Source organism: Microcaecilia unicolor, chromosome 10 (genome assembly GCF_901765095.1).
Source record: "Microcaecilia unicolor chromosome 10, aMicUni1.1, whole genome shotgun sequence".
NCBI lineage: Eukaryota > Metazoa > Chordata > Amphibia > Gymnophiona > Siphonopidae > Microcaecilia > Microcaecilia unicolor.
Genome location: NC_044040.1, coordinates 4,772,979 through 4,778,978, shown reverse-complemented (window position 1 = coordinate 4,778,978; position 6,000 = coordinate 4,772,979).

Genomic DNA, 6,000 nt, shown 5'->3' with positions numbered 1-6,000 from the left:
AGGAATTTTCTGCACGCCTTCAGCTGCCTGACCACCTCCTGAAAAGGCTTGGCTTGCTCAGGGGGAAGAGCATCAACCAAGCCCGCCAACTGCCGCACATTGTTCCGCATGTGGATGCTCGTGTAGAGCTGGTAAGACTGGATCTTGGACACGAGCATAGAGGAATGGTAGGCCTTCCTCCCAAAGGAGTCTAAGGTTCTAGCGTCTTTGCCCGGGGGCGCCGAAGCATGTTCCCTAGAACTCTTAGCCTTCTTTAGGGCCAGATCCACAACTCCAGAATCATGAGGCAACTGCGTGCGCATCAGCTCTGGGTCCCCATGGATCCGGTACTGGGACTCAATCTTCTTGGGGATGTGGGGATTACTTAATGGCTTGGTCCAGTTCGCAAGCAATGTCTTTTCAGGACATGGTGCAAGGGAACAGTGGACGCTTCCTTAGGTGGAGAAGGATAGTCCAGGAGCTCAAACATTTCAGCCCTGGGCTCGTCCTCCACAACCACCGGGAAGGGGATGGCCGTAGACATCTCCCGGACAAAGGAGGCAAAAGACAGACTCTCGGGAGGAGAAAGCTGTCTCTCAGGAGAGGGAGTGGGATCAGATGGAAGACCCTCAGACTCCTCGTCAGAGAAATATCTGGGATCTTCCTCTTCCTCCCACGAGGCCTCACCCTCGGTGTCAGACACAAGTTCACGGACCTGTGTCTGCAACCTCGCCCTGCTCGACTCTGTGGAGCCACGTCCACGATGGGGGGCGTCGAGAGGTAGACTCCCTGGCCCGCATCGGCGAAGCTCCCTCCGCCGACGTAGTCGGGGAGCCTTCCTGGGAGGTGGCCGCGGTCGGCACCGCACGCGGTACCGACGTCGGGGACCTCAACCTGGGCGATGGGCCAGCCGGCGCCACGCTCGACGGTACCGGAGGCGCAAGCACCGCCGGTACCGGAGGGGTAGGGCGCAACAGCTCTCCCAGAATCTCTGGGAGAACGGCCCGGAGGCTCTCGTTTAGAGTGGCTGCGGAGAAAGGCTGAGAGGTCGATGCAGGCGTCGACGTCAGAACCTGTTCCGGGCGTGGAGGCTGTTCCGGGCTGTCCAGAGCGGAGCGCATCGACACCTCCTGAACAGAGGGTGAGCGGTCCTCTCGGTGCCGATGCCTGCTGGGTGCCGAATCCCTCGGCGACCCAGAGCTCTCGGTGCCGACACGGGGAGGAGACCGGTGTCGATGCTTCTTCGATTTCTTCCGAAGCATGTCACCGGAGCTCCCCGGCACCGACGAGGAGGACGTCGAATCCACCCGTCGCTTCCTCGGGGCCGAGACTGAAGAAGGTCGATCTCGGGGGGGCTGTACCGCAGGAGCCCTCGGGGCAGGAGGAGACCCACCCGAGGGCTCACCGCCACCAGCAGGGGAATGGACAGCCCTCACCTGCACTCCACCCGATGCACCACCGTCCGACGACATCAGCAGACGAGGTCCTGGTACCACCGACGTCGATGCAGCTATCCGATGTCTCGGCGCCGATGCAGAGGCCCGATGCCTCGATGCACTCGATGCAGGGGCGGCCGAGGAAGATGGTCTGGACGCTGACGACGTCGATGCACTCGAAGATCCCGGTGCCGATGCCGACGAAGAGCCCGAGAACAACACGTTCCACTGGGCTAGTCTCGCTACCTGAGTCCGCCTTTGAAGCAGGGAACACAGACTACAGTTCTGAGGGCGGTGCTCGGCCCCCAGACACTGAAGACACGACGAGTGTCGATCAGTGAGCGAGATAACCCGGGCGCACTGGGTGCACTTCTTGAAGCCGCTGGAAGGCTTCGATGTCATGGGCGGAAAAATCACGCCGGCGAAATCAAAAGCCGAAATGGCGAAATTCGGAGCACCAAAATTTAGAGGGAGAAAAAATCTCGACCGAGGCCGAAAAGAGGCCTACCCCGACGACGAAAGAAAACTTACCGGGGCAAAAAACTAGAAGTACGGGGAGGATTTACACGAAACCCGGCGAGGGGTTTCCGGAGCACTTCCCGACTAGGACAAAGCTTTCCCGAAGGAAAAAACACGTTCAAAACAAATTGGACGCGCGAGGTCGACTTTCCGGGGCTCGACACGGCGAAAACACGACCGTACCGAGTGCGGACAAAAGAAGACTGGCCGGCTCGAGCCGGTTTCGGGCGGGAAGACGGCCGCGCATGCGCGGTGCGCGCGGGCGCGCGAGGGCTAGCAAAGGACTTTGCTAGTGAAGTTTCCGATTGGAGGGGCTGCCGTGGACGTCACCCATCAGTGAGAACAAGCAGCCTGCTTGTCCTCGGAGAAATATATATATATATATATATATATATATATATATACCAAGCAAATAATGAGAATATGATTCACTGGAGGTTAACACTGTTTTCTTTATATGTCATGGGAAAATAAGGTTTAATAAGTATTGTTTTAAATTAAGTGAATCATTTTATAAAAATAAATATTAAGATTTTACTATGTGGTAGTATATAAGGCTTGTAACTATTGCAGACAATTTAATAAAGTTAGATATTGATTTAGAGAATTTAAAGCACATGCATTTCTATTTTATTACTACAGTGCCATTCTTGAACCAGTTGCGATTTGCAAAAGTATACTAAGCACTTGTTAATTTTTATCTTGCTTTAAGAACTGTGGAATTAGGGAGTTATTAATTTTGCTCTGATGTTATTTGCAGATTTGTGTGCCTGTTCAGAACACCCGACGACCTTGAAGAAACCATTTTTATGGCGAAATGGGTCCCTTAGATTGGGGTGTTGCAGCAGATTATAAAGATTTTCAAAATATTAATACAAGGTGCTTTAAGTTCTTCACCTGAAAAGGGTCCTATCCCCATTATCCTTTTCGTTGCCCTTCTCTGTACCTTTTCTAATTCCATTATTTTATTTAGATTTTGCTCACACCTTTTTCAGTAGTAGCTCAAGGTGAATTACATTCAGGTACTCTGGATATTTCTCTGTCCCAGGAGGGCTCACGATCTAAGTTTGTACCTGAGGCAATAGAGGGTTAAGCGACTTACCCAAGATCACAAGGAGCAGCAGTGGGATTTGAACCGGCCACCTCTGGATTGCAAGACCGGTGCTCTAACCACTAGGCCACTCCTCCACTCCACTATATCTTTTTTGAGATGCGGCAACCAGAATTGAACACAATATTCGAGGTGTGGTCACACCATGGAGCGATACAAAGGCATTATAACGTCCTCATTTTTGTTTTCCATTCCTTTCCTAATACCTAGCATTCTATTTGCTTTCTTAGCCCCAGCAGCACACTGAGCAGAAGGTTATTTGCAATGCTCTCTGCTAGGGATACCTTTTTCTTTTCTAGGAGTCATCCAACTGGTTGTAGTTATCAAAAGCAGATCTGTATTGCAAAAGTTGCACTAGCTCCCAATTTTGTGGAGGGTTAAATTTAAATCCCTGCATAGCCCCTCCTGAAAAGTGTTATGTGCCATCTCAGTGCCGGAGGAACTCATTGCTGGAGAAGGTAGTGACAAGCAGCTGGCCTTGCTGAGTTTAAAGGGGGTCTGGATAGATTCTTGAAGAAAAGTCCATTGATCGTTATTAAATTTGGGGTTTTTGCCAGGTTCTTGGGGCCTGGATTGGCCGCTGTCGGAGACGGAGTGCTGGGCTTGATGGACCTTGGGTCTTTTCCCAGCATGGCGGTGCTTATGTGCTTATATCTATAGAAAACGGAAGGCAGAAAAAGACCATATGGCCTGTCCAGTCTGGTCATCCATGCCATCTACTCTCCCTTTCACTTCCTTAGAGATCCTATGGACTTGTCCCAAACTTTCTTGAATTCGCAGCTTTTGTTTGCACCACTTCAACCAGGAGGTTGTTCCATGAATTCACCACCCTTTCCGTGAAGAACTATTTCCTCAGATTAATTCTGAGTCTATCCTTTTCAACTTCATCCTATAGCCCCTCATTCCAGAGATTTATTTCAATTGAGACTCGCCTCCTATGCATTTATGCCATGTAAGCATTTAAACATCTCATTCATATCTCCCCCCCTCTCATCTTTCTTCCAAAGAATGCATATTGAAATCTTTAAGTCTGTCCCCATACACTTTATGACGAAGACCACTGACGATTTTAGTAGCCGCCCTCTGGACCAACTCCATCCTGTTTCTATCTTTTAGAAGGTTTGATCTCCAGAATTGTACACAATATTCTAAATGAGGTCTCACCAAAGTTTTATACAGTAGCAACATCACCACCCTTTTTTTCTACTGGCCATTCCTCTCCCTATGCACCCAAGCATCCTTCTAGCATTTGCCATCACCTTTTCTACCTGTTTGGCCACCTTAAAATTACCTATTATTTATTTGGATTTTGCCGACACCTTTTTCAGTAGTAGCTCAAGGTGAGTTACATTCAGGTGCACTCTGTATTTGTATTACTGTATTAGTAGTACTTCCCCATCACAGCTATATTTTAAATGCCTTCTATTAAATCCTTATCCATTTCTTCTGTCTGTGAAGGAGGCCTAAGTTTCTAAAGATTTTCTCTCTCACAATTTGTGTCTGATATATGTTTTCTAACTGGCACAATGAAAGCATATTTCACGTTAGGTTTTTGCTTGTTGAATTAGTTAATTTCTTTTTGAATAATGAATTTACATTATGTTGATATGTGCTGTCTTACCTTGATGGCTATTATTGTTTTTATATTATGCATTTGTTTCTTTGTGGTGTTTTAATACATATAATCAGCACAGGATAGAGTTGTTTCTGGATTGCAGAGCACTGTAGAAGCACCCATGAAAGTGGGGGCAGTGTCAGAGGACTATCGGATGAAAGTGTGATGGATAAATTTGTATGGTTAAACTGATTGGGGTAGATATTGATCTGGCAGTAGGGGGGTGGGGTTAGCCACTCTTGCTGTTATCCCTGGATATTCAATGCTGGCCAGATCCAGACACCGACATTTAATATCTGGGTTTATTCAGCTGGGTATCCCTTATCCAGTTAAGTCTAATGTTAAGCACTTAAAATGTCCAAGTGACACCGCATAAACAAAGGACCGTGTTTTATGTTATCTGACTTGTATAGTTGATTTAGGTGGCTAAGTGCCAACTCTGCCCCGGACTACTCACTAAAAAGTCAGCTCTCAGTTTCGTGGTCAGTGGCGATTTCAGCAGCATTAACCAGTTAAATGCCACTGCATATCAGCAGATAGGCCCGTGCATGCGATTTAACCGGCAGGGAGTCTCTCCTGGCTGATTAAATCGCTTTGAATTTTGACTAGATTGTTTTGTTAACTGCTTTGAATGACTATTGCCCGAATTAGCAGTAGGCGAGATTTTATTAATTTTAAAAAATTAAAAAAAGAGACTACCTGAGAATAAACATTTATCCCCTCATTCTGTCACACTTACACAAATGAAATGTATACTTACTTGCATCAGCATAAGCAGAGCACGCGACACTATTCAATAATTTAAGTGTGCAAATTGCTTAGCGTGTAAATGCAAGGGGGAGCTAAACAGGGAGGGGCATGTGGGGTGTAACCTTTATACAATACCATATATTACACACATACATGTTGCATTTAGGTGCAGACCTGGCATTAAGTGGGCGCGTCTAAATGTAGACGCACCAATATCAACTTATGCTAGTATTCTAGAACAGAAATTACACGTCGGTGCCGGTATAAAACAGGCTCAGAGCCTGCGTAAAGTGGTTTCCAGTTCTAGGTCTGGTTCTTTAGCACTTAAGGGCCCTTTTTACTAAGCGGCGGTAAGTCCAACGCGAGCTTACCGCTCGCTATACAGGAAGTACCACCGAGCTACCACAGAAGCCCAGCGGTACTTCCCACCCCTAGTGCGCCATCATTTCCGGCGCTACAAAAATTTTTTGTAGCACCGGAGTGTACCCAGCAGTAATCGGGAAGTGCTGCGCGCTGCCCAGTTACCACAGGGTTAATGCGGGAGCCAAGGCCGCCCCCACCCCCCCCGAAATGGCCACACAGCAAGTGCT